Source organism: Felis catus, chromosome D4 (assembly GCF_018350175.1).
Source record: "Felis catus isolate Fca126 chromosome D4, F.catus_Fca126_mat1.0, whole genome shotgun sequence".
Taxonomy (NCBI): domain Eukaryota; kingdom Metazoa; phylum Chordata; class Mammalia; order Carnivora; family Felidae; genus Felis; species Felis catus.
In genome coordinates, this window is record NC_058380.1 from 71067526 (window position 1) to 71084871 (window position 17346).

Genomic DNA, 17346 nt, shown 5'->3' on the forward strand with positions numbered 1-17346 from the left:
TCAGGCTCTGTGCTGACAGGTCAGAGCCTGGAGCCTGCTTCAGATTCTGTGTCTCCTTCTCTCTCTGCCCCTCTGCCTCTCATGCTCTCTGTCTCTCTCAAAAGTAAATAAACATTTAAAAATTTTTTAAAGATTATCATACAGTAAAATTGACTTCATGTGTATACAGTTCCATGAATTTAGACACCTATATGGATTCATGTAACTACAACCACAATCAGTATACAGAACAGATCCATTCACTCCAAAACACTCCTTGGTAATTATGCCCTCTCCTCACCCCTAGTCCCCAGGCAACCTACTGATTTGTTCTGTAAACCTATAGTTTTACCTTTTTCAGAATCATATAAATGAATCATACAGTATGTATTTTTTGGAGACTTTTTTTTTTCACTTAGCATAATAACGTTGACAGTCTTCTGAGTTTGTATACAGGTTTTTGTATAAACTTAAGGTTTCATTTATTTAGGACAAATGCCCAAGAATGGGATTACTAGATTATATGGGAAAAGTATATTTAATCTTATAAGAAACTGCCAAAATGTTTTCAGGGTGGTGCAGGTACCATTTCTCATTCACAACAGAAACAGAAATGTGTGAGAGTTCTAGTGGCTGTGTATTCTACCCAACGTTTGATTGTGTGTGTGTGTGTGTGTGTGTGTGTGTGTGTGATTGTCACCATTCAAATAAGTATGTAGTGGTATCTCATCATGGTTTTAATTTGCATTTACAAATGGTTAGTGAACATCTTATTCTTTCTTCATTCCTCAAGTTTCAAATTTCCTTCTGTCTGAAGAACTTCCTTTATAAATTTTTGCAGAGCAGATCTGCTGGCACAAATCCTCTTAGTTATCTTTCATCTGAAAATGTGTTTTTTTCACCCTAATTCCTGAAGGATATTTTGCTGGATATGTATATAACACATATGTAAAAGTATACAGATTATATAAAAACCTATATCTATATCTATATCTGGATCAATAGATATAGATACACTTACATATGTAATTACATAGTTGCGTATAATTCTAGATTGCTAGTACTCCCCATTTCTCTGTTATCTTCAGTCTACTGTTGGGCCCATTTAAATTTTAAATTTCAGTTATTATGTATTTCAAGTCTCAAATTTTCCTTTGATTCTTCTTCATATCTTCTATTTGCTAGGATTATCTGTTTTTCCATTTGTTTCAAGAGTACTTGTTCCAAGAGTGTTTATAACCTCAACATAGAGTGTTGAGGTATCTCTATGATACCTTCTCTGAAGTCTTTGTGAATTGGAAGTATATAATTCTAATTTGTCATCTTTTCCCATGCAATCTGTGGCTTCTTTTTTTTATATGGTGGGAAATTTTTAATTGTATCCTGGACATTTTAGATATGTTATGAGACTCTGGATCTTGTTTAAATCCCATAGAAAGGGCTGATATTTTTGTTTTAGTTGTCAGTTAACCTGACAAGGTTCAGGTCACAAGATCCAACCGGCCTTTTGTGGGTGTTCGTTCCCATGTTAGTTCAGATTCCAAAGTTTCTGCAATGCTATTAGGACTTTTTCCTATGGGTGAGCTCCCCAGTGGTCAATCTGGAACCTGGGTGGCTGGCGTCCAGTTACAAATCAAAATCAAATCCGTGCACGAGCAGCCAAGAAGATCCCAAGCCCTTTGTTTCCCATGACCTCCCCATTACATTCCTATTTTCTAGGGCTCCTCTTTTCAGTACTCTCTCCAAAAAGCTGATAACTTCGTTACCCTGCTCTCCTGCACACTTTTGTGACTGTGTTTTTGCATTTGGGCCAAACAGCAGGAAGACAGAAAGGCTTTGCCCCATCCTCCCGGATTTACAGCTCTGCTGATAAGAGAGGAAGGCTCTTCCTCCAAGATTTGGCTTCTGCAGATTCCTGTTGCATTACAGTCTCTGCCATCACTGCAGTGCTCAAGAGATTGCCTGAGGTTTGGGAAGTATGAAAGCAGAGAGGAGAAAAACAAACACTCTCTTTCGCCCTTTTTAAGCCTGAACTAGAATGCCTTCTCCGGAGCTCACTCGGTATCAATGCCTACTTTTGGGTTTCAGACTGTTGCATTCAACCTTGGGGGATCCTGGAGGGGAAGAAAATGATAAACTCATTGCTGGTTCAGTGGTATTCTGAATTCGTCTTCTTCCCAAGTCCCCTGCTACTATTAACTTTTCTGAGTTCTCAAATAGTGGCTCCATGCCTCCCATACAGACTTTATAGTTGTATTCAGTGGGAGAGACAGGGTGGAGTAAACTTACTCCAACTCATGCAGAATTAGAACATTATATTTTGAAAAACAACTTAATTTTCCTTCATTACTCTTCCAAGGTTATTTGTTCATTTAAAGTTTTATAGCTTTTCTTAAGAAAGTTATAGTAATTAGCATTTTCTTAGGAAATTGTCCTGATTTAAATGCAAATTTAAAAATTTATTAACAGAGATTTAAGTAGCATATATTTCCAATTATCATATTCTCTTCTGTATGTAAGGTGTCAGGTAGTTTCTTTCTAATGTTATACCTGGGTCAATTTACTTTTTTTCTCTTGATTACTTGTGTGAACACTTAATCTATTTTGCTGTGCTTTATGGAGACCCAAAACTTGTGGGCTTTTTGTTTTCTGATATATTAATATTATAATATATTAATTATATTTATATAATTATAATTATATATATTAAATATATATTATTAAATTATATATAATATATATTATTAAATTATATATATTATATATTAAATATAATATATAATATAATTAATTAAATATTAATTAAATATATTAATTAAATATAATTATATATTATATATTATATATTATAATTAAATATATTAATTAAATATAATTAAATATAATTATATATATATTAATATATATAATATTATAATATATTAATATTATATTATCCTGAACCATTTCTTTTGTCATTCTTTGATTTGAATCCTTTGTTCATTTATTTGCATTTATTCGACTTTTTAAATAGAGCTCTTATAGATGTCATTTTCCACTCAATCTCATGTGTAGTGCATGATTATTTTCTAAACACCCTATAATTGGACTTTTATTTCCTTTTTGGCCAAGAAATTATTGAAATGGGTGATCTTATTTTTTTTTAAGTTTATTTATTTATTTTGAGAGAGAGAGAGAGAAAGAGAGAGAGAGAGTGCAAGCAAGAGAGAGACAAGGAGAGAATCAGCAGGCTCTGGGCTGTCAGCACAGAGCCTGTCATGGGGCTCAAACTCCTGAACAGTGAGATCACGACCTAAGCCAAAATCAAGAGTCGGATGCTGAACCAACTGAGCCACCCAAGCACCCCATATTTTATTTTATTCTTACGTGATCATTTTAACTCCAAGTGTTTGTATGTTTTGTTAAACTATTTTAAAATTAATTCCCAAGTTTATTTCACGGAGGCCAGAGAATAGGACTGTCCTCAACTGAACATTTCTGTGACCTAATATATGTCATATAGTAACACATACCATTAGGTTTTGAGAAAAACGAGCATTTTTAGTTGTAAGATATAAATTCTTCTCTAATAAATCAATTTTACCATACACATTATCTAAATGCTCTGTATCTTTATTCACTTTAATCTAGCTCATCTGTTCAAGACTGAAAGTGTGTTAAATTCTAGTACAGCCATTTTTTGACAATTTATGCTTGTATTTTAGGGTCTGCCTTATAGTTTTATGGTATATTAAGGCTTATGCATAAATGTTCATTATGGCTGTATATTCTCTGTGAATAAAGAGAGGTTACCAAAGTAACCTCAAACTTCAACAACATAAAAGTAGCCTTCATTCATTTAGCATATTCACTTTGAATTTTACTATGTCTGGATGGCACCTCAGCTTTATTAAAATTATTACTATCATTATCATCAATATCACTATTTTCAATTTGCTTGATATTTTCTTTTTTTAATACTTACTTATTTTTTGGAAAGACTGCAAGTGGGGGAGGGGTAGAGAGAGGGGGACAGAGGATCTGAAGCAGGCTCTGCACTGACAGGCTGACAGCAGTGAGCTTGATGGGGGGGCTCGAACTCACTAACTGCGGTATCATGACCTGAGCCCAAAGTCAGATGCTCAACCAACTGAGCCACCCAGGTGCCCCACAATTTTCTCGATATTTTCTTATTCAATCTTTTTACCCCCTCTTTTAGTCTGTCTCTCTTTGATATGCCTTACGAGGATAGTTGGTTTCTGATGGATTTAGAGAGAGAAATATAAATTAAATCATAAATAAGACCAAAGAATACACAGATGAACATTTAGAAGATTTTAGGGTAGGAAGGAATGTTTTAAACATGCAAACAAAAGACAAAACCACGAAGAGAAACATAAATTTGTTTGACCACATAGCAACGAACACCCTTACTCATCATAAAATATCATAATCATAAAATATCATAAATTAGATGGATAAAGATTGGATCACAGCAGAAAAAAAATCTCATTATCCTTCCATATAAAGCACTCTTGTGAGTCCACATTAGCAAGACAATTGAAAATATGGATAAAGGATAATGGAAAAGCAATTCACAAAAGAATAAATTCAGATGGTCACCAAGCATACGAAAAACCATTCAACCACATTTATAATTGTGGAAATAGGCATTATAATGAAAACAAAAAACTTTTTTTTTTTTTTGGTTTTCATGTTGGCAAAAATTACTGAATATATACTCAGCCCCAGACTGGCTAAGGCTGAGTAGCAGACACAAATCACATGTGCTTCTATTCTTCCATCCTTCACTGAAGTTAAACATCACTAATTTATCTTAGCATCCTTAACTGCTAAAGATAAACTACATGTGGTCTTACAGCCAGTCCTTCTCATAAAGGAAGACCAGGTCACCACTACTAACTCATTGATGCTAGTACTCCAGATGGAATCAATCTGCCATCCCTAAAGTTTGATGAAAGTGCCTGTCATACATGGTTAGCCTTGGCAGCCTGATTCAATAATATGATTTTTTAAATGTTTATTTATTTTTGAGAGAGAGACACACACACAGTGTGAGCAGGGAAGGAACAGAGAGACAGGGAGACACAGAATCTGAAGCAGGCTCTAGGCTCTGAGCTGTCAGCACAGAGCCTGGCGCGGGGCTCAAACCCACAAGCTGTGAGATCATGACCTGAGCCGAGGTCGGACGCCCAACCAACCGAGCCACCCAGGCACCCCAATATGATTTTCTTTTTAAGTTATAATGATCATATCCTTTAACAAGGCATCCTCTCTAAGTAGATAATCAAAGATGAACACACATTTATGTACAAGGCTGAAATTCAGAGTACTAATTACAAAAGTGAAATGCTGGGAATATTGGCAATTATCTTAAAGTAAAATAATAAGAGAATGGTTAAAGCACATTCAATGCATACGGAGAACATTTACAATTGGTACGCTTATGTTTTCAAAAAAGGTGTAATGCTATAAAAATTCTCAATACGTCTTGCTAAATTGGGAGGGGGGAGGCAAGAAACACACTTGTGTAATGTGAATCCAAAAAAAATACACATAGGAAAAAAAAACTATGCAAGGAAACACATAAATATGTAATAATGTTCATCTTAGGATAGAGCAATTGCTATGGTTATTTTATTCGCTGTATTTTAAGCCACAGACTATACCTTTGTGTCCATATCCAGACAGTGTTGAGGAGGTCATACAGAGGCTGTAACTGCCAGTTGGCCCTTGAGCTGGATCCAGGCAACTGAAGGTTCCCCACCACCTGCCCTGTCCTTGGAATATACCTTCTACCTACCATTCCCACCGTGGGAAGCATTTTCAAGAGGGTAGCCTGGAGAGAGCAAAGTGTTGCTGAGGCCCTCTGGATGGTATATGTGACTAAACCCAGGTCAGGCCTCTATATAAACTTTTAAGATTCTGTGCAGAGGTCTACTGATCTTTCAGCCTGCAAGTCTCATACCTAAGTTTGCTCACTTATTGAACCTGCCATCTATCAATCTGGAGTGGTCTGCCTCTTTCTTAGATCTCTTTGTGCCCTCCATGCCTAGGGGCAAGTTTCAGATACTCCTGGGAAACTTCCAAGTTTGCGAACCAACAACACAGATATTATGAAATATATATCAGCGGTATGCTATGGTTAAGTAATTTAATATTGTAAACCTCCCAAAATGTCTACATCTTTTTTTAATGCTCATTTGTTTACTTTGAGAGAGAGAGAGAGAGACAGAATGTGTGTGAGCGGGGGAGGAGCAGAGAGAGAGGGAGAGAGAGAATCCCAAACAGACTCTGTGTTACTAGCACAGAGCCTGACACAGGGCTTGATCCCAGAAACCATGAGTTCATGACCTGAGCCGTGATCAAGAGTTGGATGCTTAACCACCCAGGCACCCCTCAAAATGTCCATGTCTAATACAAAAATGTTTTTCAAATTCTGGAAACATAATGGTTTCCAATGATCTATTGTATATAAACCACTCTAAAACTTAATGTCTTAAAATTATTACTATTATTATCTTTTATGATTGTATTGGTTAATTGGGATCAGTTGACTGAGTCTCACTTGGTTCTCATGTGATTCCAATTAGACAGAGGCTCTGGCTGGAGTTACCTAGAGGGTCAACAGGACGTCCAAGATGGCTTCTTCACTCACATATATGAAACTCAGTGCATCTCTCTATAGTTCTTGCTCTAAAAGAATAGCCCAGACTTTTTACATGGTGGCTCACAGCTTCAGTAGACAGGAAGCAGAACTTCTGGATCTGTTAAGAGTGATGACTGGAGATGGCATGGCATTACTTCTGTCATATTCTAATGGTCAAGCAGATAGAAAACCTATCTAGATTCAAGGGGGTGGAAAAATACACTCTACCTCTTGATTGGGAAGTAGTGAGATCACATCACAGAAGATCATGGGGAATGAAAATTATTATTGTGGACCTCTTTGGAAATTATACTCTGTCCCTCAGTATTAGAAGCAAATATGTCACTTATTTTTTTGGTTTAGTTTTGAGATAGAGAGAGAGAGAGAGAGAGAGAGCGAGCGAGCGAGCAGGGGGAGGGGCAGAGAGAGAGAGGGAGAGAGAGAATCCCAAGCAGGCTCCACACTGTCAGCGCAGAGCCCCATGTGGGGCTGGAACTCCCACAAACTGTGAGATTGTGGCCTGAGCCAAAACCAAGAGTTAGATGCTTAATGGACTCAGCCACCCAGGTGCCCTGCAAATCTGTGACTTTTAAAGATATCTTAGCTATTCTTCATCTTGCCAGCCTCATACCTAAGGATTCTAATCCTTCAAAGAGCGTTAATGTACTCAATGTGTCTTAAGCTGATGTAAAGTCTAAAAAACAGGAACTTCTCTTATTTCACTACTTGATAAAGGACCAATTTGCAGTAGCTTAATTTATCCCTTATGGAATGTGATTTGATCTCAGACTTACAATGTTTGCAAACTTGAACAGTTTAAAATGAAATAACATACTCCACTAACTTCTGTTCATCCTGCTAATCTGTGCCTTGTTTTCCTCTAGCCAGATGTTTCTTATACTTCATTTGCCTAACAATATTCAGACTAGGAAACGATTCTAGCATTAAAATGATGCACCAAACATGCCCACATTTATTTTCCATATCCTTGGCTCTTTCTAGATCTGTCTTGCATTTTTCAACATCCTTAATTTCTATTGAACCCAGATGGAATCTATGTTTGCCAGGAAAAAAAGAAAACCAAACATGCGACAGTATTTTATATTCTTGCATGCTACATGGGTGAGGTCTGAAGATATAATATGCTCTTTAAGATCATGCACACCCTGCATTTGGTTGAGGAGAGTGTGGTAGGCAACTTCTGAAATGGCCCCTGAAGACCCCTCCCTCCTGATATTCATGCCCTTTGTAATTCTTTCTCCTTGAATGTGGGTTGCACTTCATGACTTACTTCCAACAAATAAAATATGGCTAAAGTGTTGGGATGTCACTTTCACGATTAGGTTACAAAAGACTCTGCTTTCCATTTTGCTCACGCTCTTTCACTCTCTCCCTCACTTGCTCTGAGGAGAAGTCACGGGATGCCCTATGGAGAGGTCCACGTGGCAAGGAACTCAGGTCTCTGGCCAAGAGCCAGCAAGAACCAGCAGTCTGTCAATAGCCATGTAGCGACCTTCAGAGTGGAACTTTTGAAGCCTGTCCATGGCCGTATGTTCCGAAGCAGAGCCTCCCACCGCCCAGCCCGGAGATGACTGCAGCCCTAGGCAGCATTGTAACTGCAACCTCGTGAGATGCTATGCACCAGAAAACCCAGCTCAGCAACACTTAACTTCCTAAGCTACAGAAAACGTCAGATACTAAATGTTTCTTGTGTAAAGCCCTAAATCTTAGGGCAATTTGCCACGGCAGCAGCAATTTGGGTACTAGGATCCATAAAGAAAGCTCATGTCTTTGACTATAGAACAAAGAAGAGGGCCTCTGTGGTCCAAAGAGTATGGAGGCAATCAGCATTATTATTATTTTCTCTTTTCTCTTGCTTCTTCATCCTGAGGGCAGTCCTGGTAGCAGTCTGCACACAGAGTGGGGGAGATCCAACTCTGAAAGAAACTCTGGCTGTCTAGTCAGAGGACCTGGAAAAGGCACCACAAGGGGCAGAAAGTGTAGGGAAGATCCCAGGGAGTAGACCACTGGAGGAAGTTGTTCTCATTCATGAACCACAAGTGAGTGGAACAGACACGGAGAAGCATGGCTTTGAGAACCGAACGACAATATAAACCACTAGCAGCCCTGACTAATCCCTCTAAAGGGCATGGACGAAGCAGACCCAAGCAACACAGAAAAGTCTTTGAAAACGAAACTTATATCCGGGTCACCACCCACCGAAAGAGAGAACTTGTAGTCTAAACCTAACTGGATTGATGGCCTGCTAAAACAAAACAAAGCAAAATAAAAATAACGGACATCTCCAGAGGACTTTAAAACGACCCAGAATGTCACAGTGTAATGTCCAAAATATCCAGGATATAACCCCAAATTACTTAAGAGAAAAAGAAAATTCTGACCACTCTTCAAAGGAGAAGACAGGCAACAAATACAAACCCAAAGATCGCCTAGATATTTGTTATCAGATGAAGATGTTCAAGCACCCATTATACCCATGCTCCCTAAAGAAAAGGTGAATTTTCTTCCTGTTTTTTTTTCTTTTCTTTTTTTCTTTTCCTTGACTTTTACTGTTGCATGCAGAGATAACACTTCACCTACCTAGAGGTATTTCTTCCATAGAGCCTTTGTGTTCAAATTGTTTTTTCCCCCTTTTTCTTTTTTCTTTTTTTTCTTAACTTTTACTGTTGCGTGCAGAGATAACACTTCACCTACCTAGAGGTATTTCTTCCATAGAGCCTTTGTGTTCAAATTGGTTTTTTCCCCTTCTTAGCTTTTACTGTTGCAGCAGAGATAACACTTTACCTACATAGAGGCATTTCTTCCATAGAAAGGCGGACATTCTGAAAACACATAGAAAAGTAGAATTTTAGAGCGGAGAAACCATAAAATGAACCAGATAGAAATTTAAAAACTAAAAAATACAATATCTGAAATTTTTAAAAATTACTGGATGGCTCCAATGGAGGAAGGGATGACAGAGGAAATGTTTAGTGAACTTGAAAATAGATAAATAAAAATGATCCAATCTGAAGTGCAATCAAAAAAAGATTAGGAAAGGGGTGCCTGGGTGGCTCAATCGGTTAAACATCTGACTTTGGCTCAGGTCATGATCTCATGATCCCATGGTTCATGAGTTCAAGCCCCATATCAGGCTCTCTACTGTCAGCGCAGAGTCCTCTTCAGATCTTCTGTCTCCTTCTCTCTCTGCTCCTCCCCCCATCTCAAAAAATAAATAAACATTAAAAAACAATTTTAAAAAAGGGGGGGACACCAGGGTGGGACAGTTGGTTAAGTGTCCGACTCTTGATTTCAGCTCAGGTCATGATCTTATAGTTTGTAAGTTCAAGTGACACGGAGCCTGCTTCAGATCCTTTCTCTCCCTCTCTCTGCCCATCGTGCTCACTTGTGCTCACTCTCTCACTCTTTCTCTCAAAATAAATAAACATTAACAATTTTTTTTAAATATTAGGAATAAAAGAATAAAGTCATAAGTACCTTTGGGACAATATCAAAGTCCTAATATTCACACCACTGGAGTCTCAGAAGGAAAGAAGAAATTGATTGATGCAAAAATGCATACATTTGAAGAAATTATGTATAAACACTTCTTAAGTTTTGTGAAAGACATAAATTTACAGATTCAAGAATTTCTGAGAACCCTACATGGGATAAACTAAAGAACAAAACAAAACCCATGCCTAGCCAGACATATCATAATCAAACTACCAAAACCCAAATATATATATAATATATATAGTATATATATATATATATATATATATATATATATATATAGTATAAAGACAATATATTTATATTACATAAAACACACAGGGAAACAATTTGAATGACTATGGATTTCTCATCAAAAACCATGGAGGCCAAAGACAGTAAAATAACTTCCAAGTGCTAACAAAAAAAAGGAATTGTCAACCCCAAATTCTATATCCAATAAAAATCTTCAGGAGTAATGGCAAATGAAGACATCTTTGGCTGATGGGAAACTAGAACTAGGAACCAACAGACCTGTTCTAAAAGAAACACTAAAGGAAGATCTTAAAGATGAGGAAAAATAATGCCAGAGGGAATCATGGAACTACAGAAATAAAGAGTAACAGAAATGATAAATATCAAGGTAAATATAATAGGTTACTTTTCTCCCTTGGAGTCCTTTAAATAAAACTATCAAATGCAAAAAGTGTGACATTGTCTGGTGAGCCTTTCAATGTGAGTATGTGTGTATATATTACAACTAGAATACAAAGAAAGGAGTAGAAAGGGACCTATGTGGATGTAAGGCTTCTAGATTTCTGCATGTTCCAATTAAAAACAGAAACTGGCATATTAGATTGTTAAACCAGACTCAGCTATATGTTGATGACAGGAAATCCACTGTATATATAAACATATAGATCAATAAAAGTAAAAGGTAAAAGATGTATTATGAAAACACGAATCAAAAAATACTGCAGTAGCCAACATCAGATAGAGTAGACTTTAGAACAAGGAAATATTATCAGGATAACAAAGGACATTAAATTTATTGTTAAATACTAATAAAGGGATGAATTCTCTAAGAAGACATAATAATATTAATACATATGCTCCTAATAACAGGCATCAAACTATGTGAAGCAAAAACTGATACATCTAAAAGAACAGATTAACAAATATAGTTGAAGATATCTACAGTCAGTGATCAATAGAACCAGATGGAAAATCAGCAAGGATATAGGACTTTTAACACTGCCATTTATAGAACATTCCATCCAACAATAGCAGAATACAAATTATTTCCGAATATTCATAGGACAGTCACCAAGACAGATCATATTCTAGGTCATAAAACAAGTCTTAACCAATTTACAACTGTTGAAATCACACACAGCCCTACATCGTATGGCTCACTATAAATGGAATTACACCAGAAATGAATAACATAAAGACATCAGGAAAATTCCAAAACATTTAGAAATTAACCCATGGGCAAAAGAAAAAAAAACTCAAGGGAAATTAGAAAATATTTTTACCTGAAATAAAATGAAAATGCAATGTATCATAATTTATGGGATGTGTAAAGTTAAATGCTTATATTAAAAAAAGGAAAATTTCACGTTGATTATCTAACCTCACATGAGGAAACTAGTGAAGAAGAACAAGTTAAACCCAAAATAAGCAGAAGGAAGGAGACAATGTACACATTACTATGGAAGTATATGAACAGATATAAATGGAGTGGTAAACAGAAAAATAGTAGAGGCAACCGATCAAACCAAAGAGTAGTTCTCTAATAAAACTGTAGCCAGATGAAACATGGAAGAAAACATATGCAAGTTACCATAATCAGGACTGAAAGGGGAGATAAGACTACAGATCCCTCAGATAGTACAAGGACAATAAGGGAATGCTACGAACAACTCTATGCACATAAATTTAACAACTTAAATGAGATGGACCAATTTCTTGAAAACTATAAACTACCAAAAGTCACCCCAAACCAAATTTTCGGTGACTGGAAGGTGTTCATCTCAAAAAACTCCCCAGGCTTTATTCAGGACAATTGCCTGCTCCCAGGTGCTGTTTCTCCAGCCTCAAGCTGATTTCCCATCTCCACCCTCCAGCTACCATCAAAGTTTAGTCCCAAATTCTGGCCATTGATTCTCCAGTCTACCCTTTTCCTTAGAAACTTCTAATTTCATACCTTTGCCCTCCCCAGGCTATTTTTATTGAGAAGAATTGATGTAATCTTTGGAATCTTGGACAGCGTAGGCTTCCACAGGGAAATTTTTGAAGAGTGTCTGATCACCTTCTCTTTCTAGGAGTCCCTCCCCTCTCTCCCTATTATCTGTTGCCAAAACTTCCTCAGCAGCAACATGTGCACTTGGTATTAGGGTACATTCAGAAAGTTTCAAAGCACTTGCTTGCTACTCTGTACATGGCCAAGCCCTCAGTCAAGGGCCGTTCTTCATCTAGCCATACTGCTCCCCAAATCAACCAGTTTTCAGGAGCATGTGATTTGTCTCAAGCGTTTTATTTCTTGCTTGAAAGAACCCACAGAGTCCTCAGAGGACTAAGCTCTTTGTTCGAATAATTGTGGTAAGATTAGGACACTAAAAGGACATCTGCTATAGCTCTTCCTTCTAATTTAAGGAAGAACTCAATGTGTTTTACACAACTTACGTCCGTAGGTTCTGGTTTATGGATTAACTTCTAGGGCCCCTCCTCTCTTGTCAGCTTTCCAGTTAGTTTGTGTGAGTGTATAATATGCTGGAAAATACATATACCAAAAGCATAATTCTTGTCTCTGTCTGAAAAATGATTAAGTAACTTTTATCAATTTCTTATAATTTTGGAGTGGCATCTCCAAACTAACACCGATACTGGACAGGTATCTATTCTCAGGCAGCATTCGCCACTGCCTCGACAGGTATGACAGGTCCATTCCTGGCAATATTTTGAGAGAACACAGGAGCAATGGAGTTTGTAACAGATTCAGTAGTGCAGCCCAAAAAGTTACAATGTTTGAACTTCCCAAGAGCCGCCCCCTTATTTAATATGAATTTCTTGAAACCACCAGAACTGGGCCTCATTCCTCTCCCACACTCCCTGGGAATTCTGAATCCCATCCAGGATCTTCCTTATGATTTAAGACCAGGAGGACATGGTCTTTATGGTGTCTCCCAAACTGGACTTCTCCTCTTAGTTACATACTGACTACTAGTTTCTCATTGAAGTGATCCCCAACTTTGCAGAAATACCTGAAGCCCTTGCCCTGTCTTTTCTGTTTTTTTATAACCAAAACCTGTGGCATGTGCTTCTTTAAGAAAATACCTTTAAGAAAATACCTCCTCTTTCTGTCTTTCAACAGCTAGCAGGCATGGCCTACTGTCCCTGGTACACATAATTACCTCTTTATGCGCTACCCCTTCTTTAAAGAGGTCTTTCCCTCTTTTGTTCTCTTGTATCCTTTTCTAAAGCCCTAGGCGTGTTACATTTAGGGCTTGGATTTCACTCATTTTCCACATTTGTAGCACAAATGTCACCAGAGGATTTATAACAGATTAAGTGAAGAAAAACACAGAGTTCAAGGTGAATGAAGAATTTTAAAAAACTCTCCTGCAACAGATGAACCAAAAGGCCAGTCAATTATTTTCTGCTAGAACATAATTTCGTCAAATAAGTCATACTTATTCTGAGAACTACAGCTAGTTTGATCAATCAAAAAAAATCAATTTATATTATTTTTCTCCTTTAGAATGCAGATTTTCAAATTTGAATGCCGGAGGAATTCTTAAAAACGCTAACACCTGATTCCCAGGCATGAAGACTCTGATTTAACTTGCATGAGTTGCAACCTAGACATCAAGAATTTTTAAAGTTCCCCGGGTGACTCTATTTTGCAACAGAACGATTTTATCGTGTGCAGCAAATTTATCATGATCAGAACCACCAAGATTTTGATAAGACACAGATTGTTAGCGTGTCTGCTAGGTTTAGATGGGGCCTGAGAATTGCCATTTGTAACAAAACCCCAGCTGAGGCAGTTGCTCTGGAGATCTGTGGGAAGCCCTACTTTCGAGCACTTTTGTGTGCATATGAATCACCTTTTTCCGCCTGATTCTGTTAAAAGGCAGGCCTGATTCAGACGGATTGGAGTAGAGATTCTGCATTTCTAGTAACCTCTCGGGAGATACTAATGATGCTAATCTGTGAACCATACTGGATACAGCAAAAGATTAGAGTATGGGTAGTTAACTATTAGAGCAGGGAATTCATTAAATACATATGATTTTGTGAAACAGCGGGGAAAAAATTTAGTACCAAAGCACTCTTTTGAAGCAAGTTTTCAACTGTAGTTTCAATAGTATTACATGGATACATTAGAAAAACTTCATGATCTCTGAGAAATGACAACAAAACCTGTTTTATGTCACAGAATAAGAAAACCAAAAGTACTTTTCTTTTCAGGCTTTTTATATTTATTCTCAAAGTGATTCAACTATGGAATGATGCATTTTTAGCACTATGAAATCCAGAGTTTTCAAATCCTTTTCCCCTGCAATTCTGTTCATTACAATTCTATAGGCCTGAAGAAACTCTCTTATCTGTAGTTATTCATGCATTCAAGCATTCAGGATGATGTCTGATATGATCAGTAATAAAGGTTGCAATGAAGTAGTAGCTATAATAATAACCCTCTTGTAATCTGAAAACAACAGGGACTTTGTACAAACAGCTATGAAGTTACCAGGTAGTAACTGTCCATCTGAAAGGAACTGGTCATCTTTTCCTTGGTCAATTAGCACGTCTAGCTGAGAACCTGGATAGGACTTCAAAAGATGAGAGGCATTATAAGCCTTCCACTTACTTTGATCTCTTCCCAAATATCCACTAAAGGCTTGTGTGTGTGTGTGTGTGTGTGTCAAAGACAGAGCACTGGGTTGTAAATTGGAGCAAATGCTGACACAGATTTGTACTTTCCAGGATTCTTCAAAGTACAGATAAGAGATTCATGTGCTCCCACAGAGTGGCCAGAAATTGACATCCTTTGTGGGTCCACTGGAATATGGGCATTTATGAGTTGGGTAGCTCCTCAGTTACCTAAGAATACATTCTATAGGTAATTTTCCAAGGATCTTCAATAGCATCCACATAAAACCCAGCGCCGTTGCCAAAGTTCCAGCTCTAGCCTTCTCCTTTAAAATTACAGACACGAGGGCTGGTATCTGGAGCAATGACAAGGCCATGTTCTGAGGCAGCTTGATGAGAACCAGACTTTGATACAAAATTTTGTTCTGTGCAAGTTAAACCAGACAGCCAACTCAGTGCAGAGGATTTTCCAGTTTCTGCCTTTGGTAGTAAGTGATGTGGGAATGCTGGGGTTCGGAGCTGACGGCCAGGAAAGAATTCTTGAGATATCTTTGGTGCAAAAAGGTGGTTTTATTAAAGCACAGGCAAAGAACCCGTGGGCAGAAACAGCTGCACTGGGGTTGTGATGGGTGACTGCTTATGCACTTTCAAGTTGGGCGGAGGCTGGGGATAGTGTAATTCTCTAAGGAATCTTGGGAGCAAGGTTTCCAGGACCCTGACAGGGCTAGCTGTTATTGTTAGGAAGAGGTCATTTATTTCTGTTTAGTAAATGCTCAGTCATGAGACCTGTCAGATGTATATCAGCGTATGCTTGGAGGATGATTGCCAACATACATTTGGGGGAAGTTTCCAAAGGAATTTTTACATGTTAAAGTAGACTTAGAGGAACCTGGAAGTCAGGATAATGTTAAGCTAAGATTGCGTTTTGCCCTCAGCAAAGTGTCATCATGAAGGCAGCTGACCTCCTACAGGAATGTCACTCTGCCAGTCTCAAGGACTCCTCAATGGGCTGTAAATCGTCAGGAGACTTAATTTTTTTCTTTTGCCTTTGTTGCCCACATCAGTAAGGAGACAGCCAATTTTATTTTGCAGTTCAGTTCAACACTGTCATGTTCCAAACCTTTCTACAATCCTCCAAAGCCTTTGTTGCTGGAAATCTGTTTGAATGTCATTCTTCTCTTGACCTATTGATACCTGCTTTTTTGTCTGCACTAAAGAACAGATCTGGGATTGGCGGCGGTGGGGAAAGAAGCAGCAGCTGGAATGGAAAGGTGGGGCCTCTGCTCTGTCTTTTTAAGGTAAAAGTGTCCAATGCTCCAGAATGCCTCCCAAAACATTGATAATATATATGTTTGTCAGTTTTACTGAAATATAATTTACTTACATAAAGCTCACCCAATTAAAGTGCAAAATTCAATGGTTTTAGTCCATTTACAGAGCTGTGCAGCCATCATTATGATCTAATTTTAGAATATTTTCATTATTTCTAGAAGAAACTCCCTACTGAGTGGCAGTCACTTGCCATTCCCGTCGTCTCCCTTACTCTGTGAGCCCTGGGAATCACTAATCGACCTTCCGTCCTTACCTCTTCTGAACATTTCCTATAACTAGGATCACACAGGATGTGGTCTTTTGTGCTTGGCTTCTTTCATTTAGCCTGTGTTTGTTTCTCCGTTATATAATTCTGTCAGCATTACAGACAGGTTTTCTTCAGGTGATATTTAAGAATACTCAGTTTTTTGAAGCTCTTAAATACTGAGAACAAATAGGGTTAACGGGGGTTGGGGGAGAGGGGAAAGTGGGTGCTGGGCATTGAGGAGGGCACTTGTTGGGATGGGCACTGGGTGTTGTATGGAAACCAATCTGACAATAAATTATATTTTAAAAAAGGAATATCCAGTTTTTATATCTGTTCATTTTTTTTTTCAAGTGCAAATTATCAGCCCTAACCAAGAATGTAAGAGTAAACCAGTAACCCATATTTATGCTTTTAAGTACATCATAAGAAGTATCAGATTTCACTCTGGCTCTTCTGAGAAGTGGGAGGAACACATGAGATTCTGTTTGTGATGTAACTGGCTTACCACCACACTAGTGAACCTTCCTAATTTTCTTATCTGGAGTGACAAGCTTCTACAGCTCTAAGTGCATTTCCTGAACTTGAACATGTACAGCTAGCACCTTACTAAAGTTTGCCACCGTCGAGGCCTGACAAGTTTTCCGACCAAACGCTATCAGGTAAGTTCATTTGGAAGGAAAAAAGCAAATGCCAAGAACCTTGGAATAAGGTTTCGAGGCCTGACAAGTTTTCCGACCAAACGCTATCAGGTAAGTTCATTTGGAAG

At 37.8% G+C, this 17346-nt stretch overlaps 1 protein-coding gene across 1 annotated transcript in view; it reads right to left on the reverse strand.

The window, feature by feature from the left end:
• The window catches only part of SVEP1 (sushi, von Willebrand factor type A, EGF and pentraxin domain containing 1), a 351417-nt gene that overhangs the window by 204501 nt on the left and 129570 nt on the right, over positions 1–17346 (reverse strand). Inside the window, exon 4 of the mRNA XM_045043475.1 lies at positions 9344–9471. The gene's annotated coding sequence lies outside the window, so the exon portion shown is untranslated. The remainder of the gene's footprint in view (positions 1–9343; positions 9472–17346) is intronic.